The 22,564-nt window shown below is 46.9% G+C and overlaps 1 protein-coding gene across 2 annotated transcripts in view; it reads left to right on the top strand.

Annotated features, from left to right (window-relative positions):
- Nucleotides 1-18,991: 18,991 nt before the first annotated feature.
- Nucleotides 18,992-22,564, top strand: part of Gsdme (gasdermin E) — a 68,915-nt gene continuing 65,342 nt past the window's right edge. The window contains exon 1 of one of the 2 annotated variants that reach the window (XM_052721847.1): nt 18,992-19,307. The gene's annotated coding sequence lies outside the window, so the exon portion shown is untranslated. The remainder of the gene's footprint in view (nt 19,308-22,564) is intronic. The other variant, XM_052721846.1, reaches the window with a different exon arrangement.

Below are 22,564 nucleotides of genomic sequence, written 5' to 3'. Positions count from 1 at the left end.
GAGGCTTGGCACCGTGTGACAGGGTTGGAGTCCCTGTAGAGAGGTCCTGAGGCCATTTGGGAAGGTGCAGCCTCTGTGCTAGTGGAGGCCCCGGCATTGAAGGGGACACGGCGAGAGGCTGAGGTTTGGTACCAGGTGGTGTATGGGTGACTTGTCTCATTGCTGTTATAAAATACCCAATAGAAGTTAAGGCAAGAAGGACTTTTTTTTCCTATAGTGTGAGAGAATATAGGCCTTTGTGGTGAGGAAGGTATGGCATATGGGGACCAAGGTGGCAACTCATCTCATTCAGACAAGTCCCACCTCCCAAAGGTCCCATGACCTCCTGAAACAGTGCCACCAGTTATGGCCCAAGTATTCACATAGAGGAGCCTGTGGGGGAGGCAATTCATACCCAAACCATGACATGAGTGCGTGCACACACGTGAATTTATGGTCTTTTAAGAACTAGAAGGGCACGGCTTGCATCAGACTGGTGTGAGGAGACAAATGCCCCGGCCCCTGCTCCCCAGGCTCAGCTGCTGCGGCGTTTTCCACTAAGGCCTTGATTGCAGTTGTGTCTTTCAGTAATGAAACAGTAGTGTCGGTGAAGTCTGGAAGACCTGGTCATTAACTGGGTAAGATTTTGGATGGCACTGCTGGTGCTGCCAGGGCCTGGATGTAGACGACACAGGAGTGCCACCACACTGCTAACCAAGACACGGGGAGAAGAACACAGAGGGACTTAGGGGACTTTCACAGTCTTTGATATCATTTTGACATTTTTTTTTTATAACAAAGTTAAAACAACACTTAGACCCAGAAACTGGCTCCTGGTGGTAGATGCACCATGACTCTGTGCCATTCCACATACTTCCTGTTTCTGGGACTCAGAAATACCCTCAACCATATCCACCATGGCCGGTCCCTAGCAATGCGTCTTTATCATAACTCATTCTTAATACAGATGCTAAGAACTAGTTGGGACTGGTGAATGGGAGGGGCCGGTAATGTGTCAGGAATTCCCAATCTCTCTTTTCAATCTTTAATATAAATTTTTTGAGACAGGTCCTATATAGCCCAGACTGGCTTGTGACTCATCATGTCGACAAGACTAGACTTGAACTTGCCATCCTTCCCCCATTTCCCAAGTGCTGGGATGACAAACATGTGCAAATGTGCCTGGATCAGCAGCCCTGAAATATCATAGAATTCTACTCAATTAACCAGTTTGTGTCAATTTGGCATTATAACAATCTGATTACTAGGAAAAATGTCTTTCTTTCTTTCTTTTTTTTTTTTTTTTTTTTTTTTTTGGCTTTTTGAGACAGGGTTTCTCTGTGTAGTTTTGCGCCTTTCCCGGAACTCACTCTGTAGACCAGGCTGGCCTCGAACTCACAGAGAGCTGCCTGCCTCTGCCTCCCAAGTACTGGGATTAAAGGCGTGCGCCACCACCGCCTGGCAAAAAGTGTCTTTCTGAGCCTCATTTTTCAAATTAATTAAATGGGCCATAATTCTATTATATAACTGCCCTCATTTTATAATACAGAAATTAATCAAATAACACATACCAAAAGTTATCTAGCAAGCCGGGCAGTGGTGGGGCATGCTTTTAATTCCAGCACTCAGAGGCAGAGGCAGGCAGATGGATCTCAGTGAGTTCAAGGCCAGCCTGGTCTACAGAGTTACTTCTAGGACAGCCAGGACTACACAGAGAAACCCTGTCTCAGAAAAACAACAACAACAAAAAATAACCTAGCAGGCTGCGCATGGGGGCACCCACCTTTAACTCCATCACTCAAGAGGCAGAGGCAGGCAGATATTGATGAGTTGGAGGCTAGCCTGGTTCACATAGCGAGACCCTGTGTCAAGAAAACAACAAAACCCCACAAAAAAAAAAAAAAACAAAACAACAAAAAGTAATCTATGTAGTGGAACCATAGCAGATGATCTGAATTTAGCTTCTTCCTTGTTCCTAAGTTGAGAATCTAAGTTATCTGCCTTCTTAGGACCAGATATGATGGGCACATAGTATTTTGTGATCATAAAGCCTGGCCTTGTAGTTCCTTAGGAAAGGGGCTGTGCTCATTGATGAACTATAACATCTTAAGCTCAAAAGAACATGGAACCTGAAAGATGGATTCCCAGGACCATCTAGTGTGCAAGACTTAGCTGCTGGCTTTGGTTTCTTGTTTCCCCAATGGTTCAGTGACACCTTCCACACAGAATGCCTTCCACGGTATTATTTGTATACATGTCAACCAGGGCCTAGGTTCCATGCCTGGACCTGTCCCAAGGAAACTGAGCAACTGGATTAGTTACTTTTCCATTGCTGTGACCCCATACTTGGCAACCCAATGGAAGGAGAGCTTCTTTGGATTTCCAGTTGAGGGTATAGTCCACCATGCTGGGGAAGGCATAGTGGCAGGAGTGTGCGACACCTGGTGACATTTCACTTGCCGTCAGAAAGCAAAGAGTAGACACAACATGGAGCCAGCATCTAGTGACTGACTTCCTCCAGTGAGGCTCCATCTCCTGAAAGCTCTATAGTCTTCCGAAACAGTGCCACCATCTGGGGACCAGGTGTTCAAACACATGAGCCTCTGGGGGACCTTGTACATCTTAACCACAACAGTAAGCATGGGCGAGTTTGCGGATACACAGTTTTAAAGCTGGAAGTGAGTTTGGGGGTTCTAGGTGAAAGGCGGGGGAGGGAACACCAACTTCGGCACAGTTGGTGTTCAGCAGCAAATGAATGGTAGGAATAGAGAGCGCTGTGGGATGAAGTTATGGGGGAGATGAAGGATGAAAAAGACCTGGGAGTCCCTTCTAAATCTCAAGAGTCCCCTTCTTCCTGAAGACTGCAGGGTGGCCCCGGATGGAGCTCAGTTAGTAGAGCACTAGCCTACATGTGCAGAACCTTGAATGTTATCCCTGTCACTATAGTTTCCAGCAATTGGGAGCTAGAGGCTGGAGAACCAGGAGTTCAAGGCCATCCTTGGCTATTGGGTGAGTTTGAAAGTAACCTGGGTACATGAGACCCTATCTCAAAATCATAAACAGGAGCTGGAGAGATGGCTTAGTCATTGCAAGCACGTACTACTCTTATAGAGGACATGAGTTATGTTCCCAGGACCTACATAGGGTGTTCACAATTGCCTATAACACCTGATTCTGGCCTCTGTAGGTATTGGCACCCATGTTCACACACACACACAACACACACACACACACAGTTTTTTAATTAAAAAAAACTGCAGGATGGTTTGTTCTCCACTTTGATCTCACATACATTTGATCTCACATTTCAAGACATCTGTGCATCCCAGATACACATCTGGAACCCAGGGAAATTTAAGATGAAAAGACAAAGCTGGATGAACAACAAGCAGAGATTGTGCTGGACACAGGGGAGATGTGATTATGGCATCCTGGTCTTCTGGTGACCTTGGAAACTGCAGAGGTTTCCAGGGCTGACAAAGATCAAGGGTTCGAAGGACACTGGAGGTCCATCCTCATTCACAAAGAGTCCCTCAAAAAGTCCTGTTTTCCCTTTCTTCCTCAAGGCTGCAGGGTGGAAACTGGGGGTGTGGCTTAGTTGGTAGGGTGCTTAGATAGATTGAGGAAAATTCTTTCAGGGAAGTAATGCTTATGGTACACAGTTCTTGCTATCCACAGGGCATTGACTTCGGGGCATACACAGATTCTAAAATCACGGATGCTCATGTCCCTCATACAGATTGGCTCAGCATTTGCAGATAGCCTGCATGTATTTTCTCAGGTGCTTTAAATAACAATGGCTAACATAATACAACTACTATTTGGTGTAGACAGTTATGTTGCATTGTTTAGGGCAATGACAAGGAGAAGTCTATTTATGTTCCATGGAGGTGAAAGTTTTTCAGTTTTTGCCCACGGATTCTTTGTTCTTGTCTAGTTAAATCCCCAGATTCAGGGCCTGTGCATACCAGGGCCCAATGTGATGTACGACACTCAGTCAACCCCAGGTGATTTCGGAGAGGGAGAAGGGCTGGGGGTGGGGCACGGTGATGCAGTGTTTGCCTAGCATTCCTAAGTGTTGGGTTCAATTCTCAGTGCTATCAAAATTAACAAGATAGAAAGAAGTGGGAGAGAAAAGGAAAGACACAAAAAACTGGGCATGGGAGCACAGATCAGTAAGTACTCAGGAAGTTGAGGTACGAAGATCTGAAGTTCCGAGTTGTCCTTGCCTACACAGCCAGGTTGAGGCCAGCCTGGGCTACACTGAGACCCTGTCTCAAAAGACTAGGAAAATCGTTTAGAGGAATGGGGAGAGAGGGGTCTGTACTAAGAAGTGCAACAGGATTTAAGACCATTAATCCAACATCATTAAGACTATTAATTAGCCATGACAACTCTCTAGATAATGCATAATGTATCTGAAGCTGAGAGGCTATGTAAAGCCTACACAAAAAAGAGGAAGTTACAAAGTGGCAAATGGACGAACAATGTGACCTGTCATCAACAACAAATATGAATTCAATTAAAATGAATTAGTCATGAACCACATTAAAATGAAGGTCAGGGGTATTTGGATTTAGGATTTTGACTGAAATGTGCACTGATAACGGCACTCTATCCTAAGCCGTCAAATCTAACTTGGGATGTCACCAGTTAGAGTTGAAGACGCCTAAATCACCGGCAGGACTGGAGCCCAGGTGAATCAGCGATGTGAGGGTAAACACAGATTCCCTTACGGCCCAAAGGCTATCAGCCCGGATGGAACTGACTTCTTTAAAGCAGATAGGAGAACTGTATTGTCACAGATGCGTTTCCAGGGTACAAAGGACAGATTCCTCAGAAATGAAGATGAGGGAAAGAGCATCTTAGGCTAACTGCTGAGCACTGCCTTGCATGTTCCCTTGAGTCTGGACCCCCTAAGCCAGGTCAGTGACCCAGGGTCCGAGAGCACAGGGTTCCATGTGTCTGTGCCCTACCACACAGCTCCATGTTGGGTGATGGCTGTCGGGAATAATCCAAGCCTCTTCAATTAGATCCTTCATCTGTTAAGGTCAACTTCATAGCCTTTTCCCTTTTTTATAAAATTTATTTTATAAAGGTTTTATTTTCCTTTTGTGTGTATGCATGTGTTTCTGTATGAGTGCATGGGCACTTGAGTGCAGGTACACACTGGAGGCCAGAAGAGGCACTGGATCCCTTGGAGCTTGAGTTACAGGCGGCTATGAGCTGGCCCCCATGGTGTTGGGAACTGAACTTGAGTCCTCTGGAAGAGCAGCAAGTGCTCTTAACTGCTGAGCCGTCTCTCTAGACTCCTCCTTTTAGAGAACAGATTTATCTCTTTTATCTGTGTGTGTGTGTGTGTGTGTGTGTGTGTGTGTGTGTGTGTGTGTGTGTGTGTACCTGTGTTTCTTTGTATGTGCATGTGCCCCTGGAAGCGAGGGCGGGGGGTGGGGGTGGGGGGCTTCAAACCCCATGTGAGCCACCTGATGTGGTTATGGGACCATTGTACCCCTTTCAGCTAGCTGTAGGCTCCTGGACAGTTTTTGGTTTTGTTTTTTTGAGACAGGGTTTCTCTCTGTAGTCCTGGCTGTCCTGGATCTCACTCTGTAGACCAGGCTGGCCTCAAACTCACAGAGAGCCGCCTGCCTCTGCCTCCTGAGTGCTGGGATTAAAGGCATGTGCCACCGCCACCAACTGGCTTCCTGGATGGTTTTAACTCTATCTAGACATCAAGAAAACATGAAGCCTCCATGTTAGATCTCCCAGGACAACGTGCATGCTCATTTTGAAGTTTTTAAGGGCATATTCCTATAACCTGTAAATACTGACCAGGGTTATATTCTGGAGGCGTGGGGCCAAAGTCCTCAGATTCAAATGACCAAGGGACCTGTTCCAGACCACAAAGAAACCAAAGCAGCTTTGGTGTGCTATCAGAAATTCAAGCACTCATCTGAATTTAACTGAAAGTCTTTTGGTTGAAATGGGAGGGGGAAGAAAGAGGCAGAGTGGAAAGAATAAAAGTGCCACATGATAGTTTTAATTGTCAACTTGAAACACCCTAGACTTGCCTGGGAAGACATCTCAGCCTGGAACTGTCTAGATAAGGCTAGCCTGTGGGGTTGTCTTGATTGCCTTGGCTGAGAGAAGATGCAGTACCTACCGTCCCTGGTTTGGGACCCTGCACTGTGTAAGAATCAGATAATCCAGTAGTAGGCATGCTTGCGTTCATTCTCAGGAGTTCTTTCTCTTTTCCCTGACTCTGCATGTGACCAGCTATTTCAAGTTTCTGCCTTGACTTCCTGGAAACACTGGAGTGTGACCCAGAATTATAAATGGGATAAATTCTCTCTCCATCAAATTTGTTTTGTCTGAGTATTTTAATTACAGGAAGAAATGAAACTAGGGTGGCATGCCTTTAATACCAGCATTGGGGAGGTAGAGGCAGGTAGATATCTGAGTTCAAGGCCAATCTGGTCTACATAGTGAGTTCAAGGACAGCCAAGGCTACAAGAGAGACCCTATCTCAAAATGAAGGAAAACTCCAAAGGAATATGTTTATTTATCTTTGTCTTTCTTCAGTTTTCTTATGGCATGCCTTAGATGTGTGTGTGTGTGTGTGTGTGTGTTTTCTGTGTTCTGTGTACCCCCATCCTGATGTGCCTTCGATGTGTGTGTGTGTGTGTGTGTTCTCTGTGTTCTGTGTCCTCCCCGCCATTCCCTAGCCCCCATTTATCCTGTTTAGTGTTCTATAAGATTTCTGGGCCTGTGGTTTTATAACTGACAGCATTAATTTGAGAATTTCTCAGTCACCATTGCTCTGGGTATTTCTTCTGGCTTATTCTCTCTGTGTCTCTTACATTTTTATCAACATATCCACAAGCGTGGAGGGTGTCTCTTTCTCTGTCTGTGTCCTGTGCTCTAATGAGCCCTCAGAGGCAGTCTCCATGGCTGTACAGGGCCTTTCATCTCCAGCATGCTTTGAGCTCTGATAGTCTCATCTCCCTGCTTCCATCAGTCTCAGATTCTTTCTGGAGTAGTTTCTGACCCCAATTCTGTTCTCCAGTCCTCTCCCATTGGCTGTGTGTTCAACCATTCAATTCAACTTAAAACCAACGCCCAATGCGTGTGCAGACGTCACTGGCTAAGGGCTCAGTCTCATAGCTCGTCTCCACGTGAGACAGCAGCTGCAACTCTCCTGTCCTTAGGGAACTCTGTGCTTCTGTGTCTCTTGGCTCAAAGAGGAAGGGGGTCGCTGTAACTCTCTCCTCAGTTTCAGTTATTTCCTGGAATGACTGACACAGAACTTGGGACGGTCCTATTCACTATTGCCCCGTTCTGAAGGAGACAGTTCAAGGATAGGCTAGCGGAAGAAGAGATGTGGTTTGGTACACCTCGTAGTTTTGTCTTGCAAGCTGGGGTGCTGTCCTGGGTAAAAGGGCAGAAGAGCCAGAGGCAATGGAGCTGAGCAGTGATTTGAAGAGACCTCAATGATTTTGGCTCTAGTAAAATAGCTTCCTTTTAACAGATGTTTTATTTATGTGTGTACTCACATGTGTGTGTCAGTACCTGAAGAGCACCTGCGGCCAGAAGATGGCATCAGATCCTTTGGAGCTGGGCCTACAAACGTTTGTGAGCCACCTGACATGTGAGCTGGGATCAGAACCCTGGTCCTCATGATTGAGCAGCAAGTGCTCTTAACCACTGAGCAATCCTTCCAGTCTCAAAATAGCTTTTCTTGAAGACAGGTCTTGTTAAGAATTTATCTGGTGTCTTAAAAATGCCCCTTTTTTTTTTCTCCTCTAGCAACACAAGGGGATGTTCTGGGGCAGTCTCTGGACACACCTCGGTGGAGTCAGACTTGGTGTTTCAGGCCTGTAATCCCAGCACTTCGGAGGCAGAGACAGGGACATTCAGGGGTTAAAGGCCAGTGTGGGGCACACAATGAGTTTGAAGCCAGTCTGGGATAAATGGGCCCTTGTATCAAAAACCTATTGCTAAAAAGAATTTGGTTCTTTTTCGAATGAAAATCATAGTAGTGGGGGAAGTTTTAACTCATGGAGGATGCACATTGAGCCTTGGCAACTGATGATCACAACAGACGCTTTCCCGCAGCCACGCTAATGCCCACTGGGGTGTCCGTTCTGGTAGCTGTGCCTTTCTGTATCTGTCTGTCCTTCTGGGAGAGAGGTTTGCCTTCTGATCCCTCTTCTCTAAGAGACCCAAGGAAAACATCTGACTTTTCACTTTGTCCAGGACACTCTCTCTCTCTCTCTCTCTCTCTCTCTCTCTCTCTCTCTCTCTCTCTCTCTCTCTCCCCCTTCCTTCCTTTCTTCCCCCCCCCCCCTTTTTTTTGAGACAGGGTCTCACACAATGCAGGCTGGCCTCCGACTCACTATGTAGCCACAGATAACCTTGAACTCTTGACCTTTCTGCTCCTACCAAGTGCTGGGATCATAGGCATGTATGCCACCATGTGCTGTTTATGAACCCAGGGGTGCATGCATGCTAGGTAAGTACTCTCCCAGCAGAGCCCATCCCCTGATCCTTAGTCAGCTTTTGACGTGATGGTAGTAGAATAGGGCTTTTGTTTGGTTGTTTTCTTGACGCGTGGTCTCATGTACCCAGACTGTCCTGGATACATGAGACTGTACATGGCTGACTATGTAGCCAAGGATGACCTTGAACTCTTCATCTACTTTACCTCCCAAGTGCTGGGATGTTTTCCTATTCTTACTTGTTAAGTTTTAAGTAATGTGTCCAAGCTCCTTACAAGCCATTACCATCCATGTCTTTTCTTTATTCCTCCTGCTTATTGTCATTTTACCAACTAGAATATGAGCTCTGAGCTGCACACACCTCCCACCCCTGTGCCCAGGATAGAATCTGCACCTACCAGAGATCTAGTGAGTGTCGTGGGTGGGTTTTTCTTCCTTGTCTTCATCCATCCATGGAGCTAACAAAGTATCATCCAGTACAACTTAATATTATGGAATTTAGTATAAGCTCACCTATGTTTTAACTGGTGGTAATTTAATAAGTAATTAAAATAAGACTAGATTGCCCCATGGCAGTGCTCTCAATCTCCATGGTTTCCTATCACAGACAGAAAATAAAATGTGTTCATTCGAGAACCAACCAAAGACTCATCTCAAAGACCTCAGGCCTCAATGTCTAGTCTCACTTGCTACCCATGTGTGGTGCCAAACACACCTTGATTCAACAGTGATGTTTAGGAGGTGAGATGAGAGATGGCTCCGTGGGTAAGGGTGTCTGTCACCAGGCCAGGTGACCTGAGTTTGAACCCAAACACCTACATGGTGGAAAGAAAGAAGTGACTCCTAAAAGTTGTCCTCTGACCTCCACATGTGTGTGTGTGTACACACACACACACACACACACACACACATGCACACGCACACATACACACAATGGAGGGGGAAAGAGGAAGAGAGAGAAGGGAGAGGAAGTGTGTGTGTGTGTGTGTGTGTGTGTGTGTGTGTGTGTGTGTGTGTGTGTTTAACCCACTGAAGAGACCCATCCGTTAGCCAGATGGAGCTGAGTGTTTCCAAAGACTGCAAAGCTAAGACCAAGAAGGTGAGGACGATGGTCAAGACTCCACACTGTAGAGAGAAGATCTGGGCATGCTGGCAGAGGCTAGAATATTAGCTCTTGGGAGGTGGAGAAGGAGGATCAGAAGTTCAAGGCCATAGTTGACTACATAGCAAATGTGAAGCCAGCCTGAGTTGTAAAAAAAGAGAAGTAAAAAGAAATGGTTTTTTAAAAAATGCCTAAACCACGCCCCATACCATCCTATTGTCCTGAGAATCCTTCCCAGTGAAGTGGTCTCATCTCTCCAGTTGGTTTCCGGTCTGGAATGCTCCACCTGATGCTGTTTCCCTTCCCCATATCTATTCACCAGTTCCTAGCAGCCCAGCAGCCCCAGCCTCCCCAACAGCATCCCCCCACCCCGGAGCTGCTGGGTGGTTGGCCCACAAAGCTGTGTTTGCTGTAACTGGGGGAATGGGTCCAACCTTCTATTTTGAGGTGAAACACCACGTAACCCAGACAGGTCGAGGGTTTGTGCTGGCCACAAGACTAGCAGGGGGCAGGTTGGGAACATGGGTCTCTTGGTCCTCTGCCCAGTCCACTACTCAGCTTAAGTTCTCTTGCTAATAATAAAAACGTAATTTATTGATGGTGATAATCAACTCAGCCAAGAGTCTATATGATTTGTAGCGACAACCAGATGGTCCTTAATAAAACATTAATAAAGCAAAAGCAGATGGCATTTAATAGAGGATCGTATAAGCCTGTCTGGGAGCCGTAGAAAGCACTTTTTCGAGACTGCCTAATAATAGGGAATTATCAGACAAGTTATAAAAGAAGAAGCTGGTTCCAAACTGTGATGTAGGAAAATGTTTTAGGTTGTTGCACATATTGGATAATAAAAAAGTTTAAATGTAATTTTATCCCAGATTTTTTAAAATTCTAGCATGATTGTAGTTTGGGGCAATTTACAAGAAATGGTGGAGTCATCACTAGAAACAAGAGGAAGTGCTTACAACTCCTTCCTCTCTTGGAATTCCCTCTAAAACCACACTATACCGTTCTTCCTACTGTTACAGGAAACCCAGTGTCTAGAATTCATAGAAACGTTTCCTTTGGTTGCTCGTTCACCTGTTCTTGCCTTTTTTGTCTGTCTGCTGCATTGACTGGCTAGTATTTTGTTTTGGATTTGTTGTTGGGTTTGTTTGGGGAGAGAGTCTTGCTATAGCGCACACTAGCCTTGAACTCTTGATCTTCCTGACTGCTATGGCCATAAGCCTGTGCTATCAGCCCAATCAAAATAATGTACTTTAATATCAAAATGGGACACAGTAAATCACTTGAATGGACCACAGGGGCTGCTCTAGGAGTCACTATCAGAACTCCGTAGAATTGAAGAGCTGGGAAGATGTTGTATGCTTGTGGTCCCACCATTCAGGATCCTGAGGTAGAAACACTGAGAGTCCAGGGCTAGCCTTGACCATATAGAGAAGTGAGGTCCAACTTGGGCACCACAGGAAGACCCAGTCTTAAAAACAAAACAAAACAAAACACTGTGTGCAAAAATCAAGGAATAACCTATTTTGAATAGTTGGATCTTAATCAGCAGGAAAGTAAAAGGGCGAAGACCGAAGTTAATATTTAGATGTTTGATTCATCCCAAATCTACCTATCAGGTGGGAGTCAAAAGTTCCAGTATGGACACTGGCCTAGAATCAGTTTTGCCAGATTCCATCGTTACCTTTTTGTTGTTTTGTTGTTCTGTATTGTTCTTTTCTGATGGTCTCCTCTTTAGCCCATAAAACCTTGGAACTTGCTATATAGTTCAGGCTGGCCTGTGTTTATATGGCGGTGCCCTCTTGCCCATGTTCACAGATCTGTGGAGATCAAAGGTTGATGAACTGTCTTCCTCCGTCACCCCACTTCATTTATCTGGGCAGCCTCTCCTGCAGAACCCGGAGCTTGCTGCTTTGGCTACTCTACCTGCAAGTTTCCTCAGGCACCTGTCTCTACCTCCCAAGTGCTGGGCTCCCTGGCTGCTGTGTTCTTTCTGGCTTTCTTGTGGGTGTTGGGGGTCTGAACTCCAGTCCTGCATTTCCATGTCATATTCACTGGGTCATTTCCTCAGATTCTTGCTTTGTTTTTGAGGCAAGGTTTCATGTAGCCCAAGGTCACCTCTAATTTGATATGTAGCCAAGGCTGGCCTTGAACTCCTGATCCTTTTGCCACCACCTCCCAAGTGCCCACACTCCTACATTGTTTATTTGGTGCTGAGGATGGGGCCCAGGGGTTTGTGCATGCCAGCCAAGCACTGTACCAACTGGGCTACATCCCTAGCCCAACGGAGATGTCTTACTATAAGTGCTGCAGTATGACTTCTCTAGGGAATCTATGTTTCAACTACTTCTAGTTCCTGGAGGGGATGTCGGCATTCTCTGAGGTGGGCTTTGGCTTGAGAAGGAAGAGAAGAGAAGCAGAAAGAACCTCACAGCTTCTTTAGCTTGCCATCTTGCCTTGTGTGGATCCTTCTCCTAAAGGTCCTGGCCTGAGGCTGGTCTTTGTGGGACACTGGAGCACATCTATCCACAGCTGTTCCTTCCCTGGTGAGGACTGGGTTCTTTTTCAGCCCTTGAGCAAGACAGTTGTAGGCGTGTGTTCAAGTGCCCAGAGAGTCCTCAGTGCTGTTTGCAAAACTGAATAGAGATCTAGGGCATGGACATTAATAACCTTAGTCACTATTGATCAGGATCCCAGTGAGTGCCCAGCAGTGGAGCCCCAGGGACCCTGGGAGTTGGGTGTTATCATCTCTGCAGACGAGGAGACTGGGGCTTGAAGGACTGAAGACAGCGAGCAGGCAGCTCAGAAAAGACTTGTGTGACTTCCAAAGCCACAGCACAGCCTCGTCTCAGTCAGCCTGCACACTGGCATTTGCTTTTGAGGTCATTGGGGCTTTCCTTATCTCTAGTATGAGGAAGTTGGCCAATGAAGGCAGAGAGCAAAGCCACTTGAAATCGGAAGTTCCCGGCTGCCCATTTCCTGCTGGCTGCCTAGATTGCCCAGACAAACCACTTTCCTTTGAGGAGAAAGAGAAGCTTTTGAAGATTCAGTGTGACAATAGAAAAAGATGCTCCCTGTCTACAACAGTGAAGAAAATCAAAATACAAACAACAACAATCCCTTTTTGTGCGCTCCAAGGTGCACAGGTAAGGTATTCAGCTCCCGGAAGTGTTATCTCTTCCACTGTCCACACTAACAAACATAACTGGCTGGTGTGTTTACAAGGCAATCAGGATGGAGTCAAATGCCAAGGTAATTTTTCCTTGCCAAATTACTTCCCCCATTGCAATTAGCCCTTTTAGGGACCTTACCAAACAACAACTACGCACACAATTCCCTCTGTCCCCCTCCAATTATAACCTGGCTAGGAAGCTTTATTGGTAATAAATTGTTCTAGATGAAAACACCAGCCTCTTGCCTATGAGAGCGCCAATGTCTCTCTACACTCTCAGCGATCCTTTAGCCAGGCAGAGAAGTAACAAAAGATCAGTTTTTAAGAAAACAGACTGTTTATACCAACTGAAGCTATATTATTTAACTGAAATCAGCCCAGCTGTCTGGGCTGTCCCAGATGGGGCGCCCATGAAAGCCGAGGCAGAGGCAGCAGAGGTGTCTTTGCCCTCGAAGGCATTCTGTACCTGAGTTTGCTGCTGTCTTTTTACAGCGTTCACAGACTAATAAATAAGCAAGTAAATAAACAAATAAAAAATTGAGGCAGGGTCTCACTCTGTAGCCTTGGCTGGTTGGAACTCATTGTGTGGACCAGGCTGACTTCCAATTTTCGAAGGTCCACCTGCCTCTTCATCCTGAATGCTGGAATTAAAGGCATATGCCCACACCTGGCCTTCTCCGCCTCCTTTGCAGTTGTTAGGGACTGTGGGCCTAGCTGCTGGCCTCTGTAAATAATGAATGTGCCAGTCTCATATACATCTGTCATGGGGAGAGGGAGGTGGGCAGGGAGCCAACAGGTCCTCCCTAATTCTTTCTGCAGTTTCCCATGGCAGAGCCTTCCTTCACTAGCCCAGTGTCTGAAGAGCCCACCCTCCCCCACTCCCAACACCTGGAACCACCTTAGGTTACTCCCTGAGCAAATCGGGAGCCACCATGCACTTGAGTCTTTATGATGCAGGGCTTTATTTTGCTGCACCATACCCTAATTTCCTCTTCATGGGCAGTTAACCTTTGTTCTTCTACTAAGCTACACACCACAGCCTGGAGTTCCCCCGATGCTGTACCCAATCCCTTCTGTTTTTGCCAGCAGAAGACTGCAAAGCTCTATTAACATGGAGAGCCAAGACCACATTCGCCATGCTCACCCTCATGTCCTCGGTGCTAGCACACTGCTTGGCATTCAAGGAGATCAGGAGATGCCACACCAAAATATACCAAAATGAGCCATAATAGTTGTTTTTGAGCTCAGGGCAATCAAACAGCACCAGGGAGACAGCTCACCTATTCTGCCTCTCTGACTAGCGGAGGATATGAACTCTCCTCTCGTGGTGACTATTGGAGACTCGTGAGCCCAGAGCTGCCATAGGAGGTGCCTGGAAGTGAACCTCCATGTGCTTGGTTTCCCACCTTTGGAAACCTACCATGGCCTGCCTTGGTTCTTCTCTCCCTACAGATTTACTGTTCTCTGTGGAAGATGCTATACCAGGGGCCGAGGAAATGACTTAGCAGGTAAGAGGGCTTGCCGTTCAAGCATGAGGACCCGAGTTTGAATCTCAGGCACCCACAAAAAAAAAGATAGCTCTGGCTTTGTGTGACTATAAACCTAGCATCATGGAACAGAGAGGAACAGATCCCAGGAGCTTGCTGGCCAGGCAGTCAAAACATCAAGTCTCTGGCTCGATGAGAAACTCTGCCTCACACTAATGAGGCAGAGAGCGATGGAGGATGCATTTTCACATTCATGCACATGCATTATATGTATGGATATATATGTATATGGCACACACACATTTTTACATTAAATTTTATATTTAGTGTGCTACACACTAATATATTTGTGTGTGTTTTTTCTCTCTTGTTAATCTGCTTTTGTTATAGGGATTCTAAGTAGGAACTAAGATGGCTGAGGGGATCTTTAGTCTCCCTAGTGCCCATGGTATATCCTTAATAAACACTCATTAGCAAGATGCTGCCTAAATCCTACGTGCTGGATCTAGAGCGCTTGAGTGCTAGACATAAGTGCTGCTGGCAAGGATGGAATGAGGGCAGTTTGCACAGCTCCGAGTTGTATCACTTGGAATGTTTCTGCAAATCCAACATCTGCTGGATGACTATTGGTCTTCATTACAAATTTCTTCAGTGATGATATTTGTTTGTACATGAACAATAGATAAAAACAGAAATTTTCCTTGTGTGCTTAATAAAACCAAGAATTAGATTGAAACATTATGGAAAGTCATTGTGACTTCCCTAATGGAGAGGTAGAATGTCATTCTTCTGAGTGTTTGTATTCTGTGGTGATATACTGTGGGTGATAACCCAATAAAACTTATCTGGGGATCAGAGGACAGAGCCAGCCGCTAGATTAGACATTGAGGTCAGACAGTGATAGGACACACCCTTAATCCTATCACTCGGGAGAGACGGATCTCTGTGAGTTCAAGGCCACACTGGGAACAGAGCTAGGCATGGTGGCACACACCTTTAATCCCAACACTTGATATCTCATGCCTTTGCTTGGGAGGCAGGGCAGAAAAAGGTATATAAGGCATGAGGAAACAGGAACTCACTCCCTTGAGGCTGATGATTTCATAGAAGTAAAAATGTGGCTGGCAGCCAGGCAGTGGTGGCACACATCTTTAATCCCAGCACTGGGGAGGCAGAGCCAGGAGGATCTTTGTGAGTTAGAGGCCAACCTGGGCTACAGAGTGAGTTCCAGGAAAGGCGCAAAGCTACACAGAGAAACCCTGTCTCGAAAAACAAACAAACAAACAAACAAACAGAACATGGCTGGCTTGTTCTGTTTCTCTGATCTTTCAGCTTCCACTCCACTGTCTGGCTCCAGGGTTTCTATTAATAAGACTGTTTAGCAATTCGTGTTACAGTATTCCTCCAAAATTCATATGCCTAAGTGTAATTAGCCATGTGATAACATGAGGAGGTGGGGGGTTGATAGGCGATTATATCCAAGAGTGGTACTGTCTACCATGTGACAAATCATCTAAAAACCATGAAGCGCTTTTAACAGGCACAGAATCTGCTAAGCCCTTGAACTATGACAAACTGTGAAAAACAAATTTCTATTGTTTATAATCCATACAGTCCATATTATTTTGTTACAGCATCCTGAAGGGATTAAATATTGGCGAAGCTATCCTATACCTTTCAGACCAAGCCATTACCCCATCAGCAGTTAAAGTCCTTAGAGGGACCTCAGTTAATGCCACATGGAACTGAATGGTTGTGTAGCTGCCCTGCCCCAGGTCCCAGCCTGTAAAGCTGGGAGGTATAAGAAGTGATTAAAGCTACAAAATGAAGCTATTGATAATTGAGGCATCAGATTACTCTGGGGTAGAGCCAGGAACACCCAGTGAATAGTAGAGCATTTAGCAAGAGCTGCAACTTGAAACAGTTATGTGATGAATCTTCTGAGAAGCAAATACTTGCCAACAATAAGCACCCCAGTCTTTCTCCAGTGAGAGTTCCCACACCCCCTCTTCCTAACAGAGCCTACTGATGAGAGTCTGAATTAGAATCTTATTTTGTTTCGATTGTGGCCTCTGAAATATTCAAATAAAGTGATAGCAAAAAGCACAAGTGTAATTAAAAAAATTAAAGTATGGGGCTGGAGAGATGGCTCTGTGGTTAAGAGTGTATCCTGTTCTTACAGAGGACCAGCGTTCGGTTCCCAAGACCCATGTTCTGTATGCTATGCTCTGTACCTGAGTTAAACTCTGACATTACTTCCCAGTTTCTGAAGTCTCACTCCCCTTGTTTAACTTGAACCCAAAGTTGGTTATGAGGGTTAGATAAGTTTGTCTTTACGTCCTAGAGACAGTACCTAGAAAGTGTCACCTCCGTCTCAGCTGCTTATATCTCCCTCTGGCATTTAATGACTAGCCGCTGCACAGGATAGGAAGAGTGAAAAAATGTGAAGACACGGAGGAACCATTGCTTCAGAAACTCATGTGGTCTCAGTTTCAAGTAGTGACCTAGTTAGAGGATGAGCCATCAGGGTGGGGACTGCTTGAACATGGTGTTATGAGGCTGCTCAAAGGTTGATGCCCCAGGCCATGGGGCAATAAGCTATGATAACAATTAAGTTAACAAGTCTCTTACTTGACTTTGTGAGGCTAGAACAGAATTCCTGAGACTGGGTAAATGATACAGAACCCAGATTTTATTTCTTCCAGCTCTGGAGACTGAGAAGTCCTTGGTCAAGTTGTGCTAGAGAACCCTCTTGCTCAGTCATCCTAAGACAGAAGGTGGAAGGAAAGGGAAGAGGGGGGCAGGTGGGGTGGGGAAGGGGTGGCAAGCTCCTTTGATCAGAACCAGTTCCCATGGTAACCAACCCACTCCCTTGTCAACAGTATCTGAGGGCAGAGCCTTCACGTCTTAACCACCTCTTATGGACGCCCCCTCTCAACACTGCACGGACTTAGACTCTGGGGAACACAGTCAAACCCTAGCATCACTGTATGATTTTATGAACCCAAAGGACCAATGACAGATTTTAAAACTCTCTTGACCAGACTAGAATAGTGACTTTTCTTTCCTTTCAGTATCTAGTCACAATGGCAAAGCATAGGACCAGAGGGGTAACTCTGGCAATTTCTATTACTCATTCATCCGATACCCACTGTCTATACCTTCCTCATGCTTATCAAGTGGGGAGCTGGGGCCTTCAGGATGGGCACTGAGTGGTGAGGATGCTCTGAAGCTTAACTGCCCAGGTCAGGAGGCAATGGACACTGATAAGTCTTCATCCTCTTACATGGCTTAAGTTGCTAGAAAGAAAATCTTGAAACTAAGTAACTTATGAAGACAACCCCATAATCCCCATATGCCCCATTTGAGAAAAAAAATTTATCATCTATCTATCTATCTATCTATCTATCTATCTATCTATCTATCTATCATCTATCTATCTATCTATATCTATCTATCTGTCTATCATCTATATCTATCTATCTATCTATCTATCTATCTATCTATCTATCTATCTATCCTCTATCTATAATATGCACATGTGTAGGTACCGGTGCACCTGTGGCAGTCAGACAATAACTTGTAGGAGTCAGTTCTTCCACTGTGTGTGTTCTGGGGACTGAACCCAGGAAGTCAGACTTGAAGGCTGTCCCCTTTACATACTGGGTATCTCACCAGTTATTTTCTAATCCAAGCATAATTTGCTGAGTATCTACTACACAGTAAGTTTCAAGTTTGGAGCTGGACACAGTGAACAAAGCAAAATATCTCCCTGTCTGTGGGGCGTTTACCCACCACCCCCACAGTTCCCCAGAGTTTTCTTGAGTGCGAGCAGCAGGAAATATTAGATAGAAGGATTTATTGCGGAAAATCTTGCGGAGATAAACAGATAGAAAATAAAGGATAGCCTCGAGAGGGCCTGGAACCTATTCCAACGGGCCCTGACTGTCTCTGCCCCAGGGTTTTCATAGAGACGCCAGGGGTGGAGCAAAAGACCTCCTCCCCCAGCACAGCCAAGTGCAGACCATCTCAGACACCTGCACTCAGGCCCGTGGTCCAATCATCCTCTATGCGGACCTGCTGGGTAAAGCCACGAGGAACCTGAGAACGGGCTCCCACACCTGTCCTCAGTGAGACGAAAACTTAGGGACGAACTATGTATTATTATACGTGTAGTGATGTGATGGTGGCTGGGGCAAAGGAGAATCGTGAAGTGTGTAAGGAGCTACAGAGGGTCCCTGTGGTCCCTAGTAGTATGAATGGTTAGGACAGGCTTTGTGGTGAGGTGACCAATGGAGAGTCCACCTCTGTAGCCACCTGCCGGGCTCCTTCCTACCTCCTACCGGGCTCCTTCCTACCTCCTACAGGGACAGCCACTGTATTCTGAGTGTAAATCCGGGGTCTGGGGGTCGGGGGGGGGGGGAGGATTTTCTTTTCTGCTGTTCATCGCACAGGAAAGAACATCCTACAAAGACTGACTCAGAGGGTTCAACATTCTGCTCTAATCCCCTCCCTTGTCACCGCTGGTGACAGGCTTGGTTCTCCTTCAGGGAGCTTACCCTCACAACACCAATCCCCAAGCAAGTGCAAAGGTTCCCAAGGCCAAGGACTGAGTTCCCTGGATGAACTGTAAGGCCACTGTGCCAATTCACATCCTACTGGTGGCAATGACAGGGTGTGGGGAAAATGGTGTGTGTGTGGGGGAGGTAAAGAGGGGGGTGGGGAGGGGGGTGAGGCATCTGTGGCCAGTAGGCCACAGCTCATCCTCACCTCCCTCCTCTGGAGCAGATGCTTCAGCCAAAGCCTGACCTGGGCAGTTGGCAACCTCCCTGGTATCCCCGGAAGGAAGAGAGGCAGTGTCTGTCAGCAGCTGCCTCCCTGCCGCCAGGGTCCCTGAGTCCCGGGTCCAGCCCCGCCTCCAGCGCGGTGCCTCCGCTTGTGGCCCCGCTGAGACTCCCTGGGGCAGGACTGAACAAAGGTCCGGGCCCGCCCTGCTCCTCTCCCTGAGATCCCGGGAACGCGCCTGCAGGAACCGAGCACGTGCAGGACCGAGCTGCAGCGCGCGGGTAAGTGGCGGCGGGCGGGCGCGTGCTGCGGGCTCCGCCTGTGCTCCTCTCTCCTCCTCCCTCCGCGGTATCCCGGCCTGGGGCAAACTGTCAGCGCCCCCTTTCCCTGGGGACCCCCTTGCTCCCTCCCGAAGCCGGTGATTGGGGGACAGTCGCCCCTCTTTTCTCCTCCACCCTCCAGCAGGGACAGCTGCTTGGTCTTGCCCATAGTCAGATTCCGCCCAGGTCTCCATCCCATCCTTGCCTCCTCCCAGCATGCTCGTGGCCACCCCGGTAGTCCTGGAATGTGACAAGTGCCGCTGGTGCTCTCTGGCACCCCCACCTCATCATGTCCCCACCCCCATATCCATCCTTTGTCTTCTGATCTCTCTCTGGTGTCTGGAAGGATCCAGGCATGTGCATGTACGGGAGGAAAGGCCAGAGGCAGGCAGAGGCAGGCTTGGGAGCGGCCAGGCCTGGGGTAACTGAATCTAACCTGGGCACTGAGACCCTTTTGCCTCAATCCGGAATGGGGACTGGGGAGAGGTTCTTCCCCTCTGCATCCCTCAGGGAAAGACCTGGGGCAGCTCTAGGGCTTTGCTGGAGCCTGAACAAAAAAAACCAGCCAGTCACCCACTTACTGGGAGTCTGAATGCGACTTGGAGAGAAGTGAGAAAGGATGTGTTGGGACGGCTGGGCTGGGCTGTCACGCCCCAGGCAGAGCTGGGAGTTGAAGGAAAAGAGCTGAAAGGTTAGAGGAACAGCATCTAGATGTACAATAAAATGAATCGTCTTCAACATCCAACACCCACAAGCACTTCTTACAAAGAAATTCTTCGGGAGAAGCTGGCCCCGACTCCTGATGAGATCTGAGAGAGACAATTGCCCAGACCGCCTGCCCAGGTCCCTGGACTCCAGACTGGCTTGCTCAGAGGACTCTCTACGTTGTCCTTGGGGTGTTCTTGTTCTTGAGCTCTGTGGACGCCTGCTAGAGAGGTCCCCTCTTTATGTGTATGGATCTTCGCATTTATCTTTGAGCTAAGTGTCCTGGCAGCCTGGTCTGCCCTTGAACATTCTGGTCTTGCTGCCTCTCCCCGAACAGTAGTAGGGGTCAACCACAGCTGCTTTTATCTTTGAAGATCCATTAAAACATTTTTAAAGCTATCATATCCCTGTGAAGACCAGGCTGGACTTGGATTTGTAATTCTCCTGTCTCAGCCTTTCTAGTTCTAAGTACCCAGGTTACAGGCTGTACACCACAGCCCTGGCCCCCTCTGTCCCTAACAGTCTTTCATTTCCTCCACTCCGCATCCTTTGCGGCCTGCTTCAGTCTGCCTGTTCAGACTCATGCCTGTCCTCTGACCATCATTTGTTTCTTTATTTCACACACTATTGGTGAAAAGATACATTTTTAAAGGCAACGGTTTTGTCTCCACCGTAACTGAAGTTGGCCTTTCCACATACACTGTCTTTCCCAAATGGATCACATGCAGCTAAATTAAAGAAGAAAAAGCTGACCGGGGTCGGCAGAATGGAGTGGTCAGAAGCACCTGCTCTGGATTCAAGGGGATCTTCTTGGCTCAGTACTAATTCTCTTGGTAGATATTCAAGGTCCCCTAGTCAAAGCTACTGGGATTTGGACCTGCTGGATTTTATTTCTCCTTGTAGCAAGGGGGAATGTGGCTTGCCAGTGATTTCAGAGGGAAGTCTTTGCTCCGGATTAGAGGCTGACTGTAAGCAGGGAAAAATTCTGATTGCATCTCTTCTCAAACTGTTGCTAGATGAAAAGCCTGTCAGGGCTAGGCTGCAGCTGGGGTTGGTCAAGAAGCAGCCTCAGTTTACAGGCTGGACCGGAAGGAAGGTGGTATTGGTCATTTTGTGGTTTGGAGAGCATTTGTGCTTGGTCTGTCGTTGGTCATGGTGCCAGAGTAGTCATGTTTTTTTGCCATGATTTGTGATCACAGTGGTCTCACTCATGTGGATGCCCTGTTCACGTTCAGTGGGGGAATACAAGTCCACCCCTAAGCAGCACCAGGCTGGCTTCACAGGCATCTGTTTGTCAAGATCTTGGGAAAATTACTTAACATTTTTGACCTTCAGTTTCCACATCTGCAATATGTGCAAAACGTTTGCTTCAGAGAGTTGGAGAGTAAATGAGGAAACACACAAAGGCATTCTGCTTGGCACCTGGCAATGAGCAGGAGCCCAGAGCGTGTTGACCCTGCTCTTTATTTGGTGTATCCAATGCTGTGGTCTCTCCCCAAGAACCCTGGACCTGTTGTGGCAAGGCCAGAAGAAAAAACTTATTCCCACCTCTGGGAAACAGAGACAGGAGGCTACAGAGTTCAAGGCCAGCCTCAAACTCTCTCTCTCAAACAAAACAAAACAAAAAACAGAAGAGGAGGAGGAAAAAGAAGCTTAAGTAGGAAGTGAGAAAGAACACGGTCCCTTGATATGCAAGGTCAAGTGTTCCTGAGACTGAATCAGACCCACTGGCGTGGTAGGGATGGCGGTCCCTCATGCAACCGATGCCTTAGCCCTTCCTTTCAAGATTCCTTGTTCCCAGGAGCCAGTGGCTCCAGGTGGCCATTTTCTTGGCCAACTCTGAATGCTGTCTTGCTTTCTTCTTTTCTGAAGAGTCCTTCTCTGTCCTTAACCACATCCACATGGACTGCCTATGTTCTAATCTGCTTTGGTTGGGAAGTCAGCCAGCCAGGCAGGTGAATAAATGCTTGCCAACATAATTCTTAAGCTCTGGGTGAGGGTGCAGGAGCTCTCACACCTGTGAAGCCCTGTGGTTTTTTACATGCATAGCCCTGAGTCTGCTGTCATGGACTTTCAAGCAAGAGCATTATGGAAATTTGAGTTTAAAGTTTGACTTCTGGTTAGTTGAGACTTAACCGTGTTTCTGTGTATTGGGCAATGTGGGGTCCTTGTATCAGGTTCTAGATCAGTGGTTCTCAATCTTCTGTTAGACCCGAAGTTAACCTGTAAGCACCACCTGACCAGGTAACTTCCTGGGATCCTGGGAGTTGGAGTTCTTGAAAGATAACACCTGTCCAGGGACCAGGCATCTTCCTGGGATTCTGAGAGTTATAATTCTTGGAAAATAACAACAAAACCTCATGAGAAGTGCAGTGGCCTATTGGTTTACCTGTATAAGCTCTGTCAACATGCATCTTGGGGCCACTTACCTGTAAAGTTTCCATGTGATAGTCTTGACCAAGTTCCATCTTGGTCAGTATTTAAAATTTTAATAAAAGCTTGCTTAATTTTGG

This window comes from Peromyscus californicus, unplaced genomic scaffold, assembly GCF_007827085.1.
Source record: "Peromyscus californicus insignis strain IS unplaced genomic scaffold, ASM782708v3 Scaffold_6__1_contigs__length_162567912, whole genome shotgun sequence".
Taxonomy (NCBI): Eukaryota; Metazoa; Chordata; class Mammalia; order Rodentia; family Cricetidae; genus Peromyscus; species Peromyscus californicus.
The sequence above is the reverse complement of the archived record's forward strand: the minus strand, read 5'-3'. Positions and strand labels throughout refer to the sequence as shown.